The 1,139-nt window shown below is 35.3% G+C and overlaps 1 protein-coding gene across 1 annotated transcript in view; it reads left to right on the forward strand.

Annotated features, from left to right (window-relative positions):
- Window positions 1-1,139, forward strand: part of LOC110458778 (cytochrome P450 3A19-like) — a 25,135-nt gene that overhangs the window by 6,417 nt on the left and 17,579 nt on the right. The window lies entirely within an intron of this gene.

A 1,139-nucleotide genomic window follows, 5' to 3' on the forward strand; every position in this document is an offset into this window, starting at 1 on the left:
ACGTCATTATGTATTGACGCTGTGGTAATGTTGTCATTATGTATTGACGCTGTGGTATATATTGTCATTATGTGTTGACGCTGTGGTATATTGTGGCATTATGTATTGACGCTGTGGTATATATTGTCATTATGTGTTGACGCTGTGGTATATTTGGTCATTATGTATTGACGCTGTGGTAATGTTGTCATTATGTATTGACGCTGTGGTATATGTTGTTATTATGTATTGGCGATGTGGTATATTTGGTCATTATATATTGACGCTGTGGTATATGTTGTCATTATGTATTGACGCGGTGGTATATTTGGTCATTATGTATTGACGCTATGGTAATGTTGTCATTATGTATTGACGCTGTGGTATATGTTGTCATCATGTATTGACGCTGTGGTATATTGTTGCATTATGTATTGACGCTGTGGTATATTTGTCATTATGTATTGACGCTGTGGTATATTGTGGCATTATGTATTGGCGATGTGGTAATGTTGTCATTATGTATTGACGCTGTGGTAATGTTGTCATTATGTATTGACGCTGTGGTATATATTGTCATTATGTGTTGACGCTGTGGTATATTGTGGCATTATGTATTGACGCTGTGGTATATATTGTCATTATGTATTGGCGATGTGGTATATGTTGTCATTATGTATTAGCGCTGTGGTATATTGTTTATTATGTATTGACGCTGTGGTATATATTGTCATTATGTGTTGACGCTGTGGTATAGTGTGGCATTATGTATTGACGCTGTGGTATATATTGTCATTATGTGTTGACGCTGTGGTATATTGTGGCATTATGTATTGACGCTGTGGTATATTTGTCATTATGTATTGACGCTGTGGTATATTGTGGCATTATGTATTGGCGATGTGGTATATTTGGTCATTATGTATTGGCGATGTGGTATATGTTGTCATTATGTATTAACGCTGTGGTATATTGTTTATTATGTATTGACGCTGTGGTATATATTGTCATTATGTATTGGCGATGTGGTATATGTTGTCATTATGTATTGGCGATGTTTTATATTTGGTCATTATATATTGACGCTGTGGTATATTGTGGCATTATGTATTGGCGATGTGGTATATTTGGTCATTATGTATTGACGCTGTGGTATATTT

The sequence above is a fragment of the Mizuhopecten yessoensis genome, unplaced genomic scaffold (assembly GCF_002113885.1).
Source record: "Mizuhopecten yessoensis strain PY_sf001 unplaced genomic scaffold, ASM211388v2 scaffold9761, whole genome shotgun sequence".
NCBI lineage: Eukaryota > Metazoa > Mollusca > Bivalvia > Pectinida > Pectinidae > Mizuhopecten > Mizuhopecten yessoensis.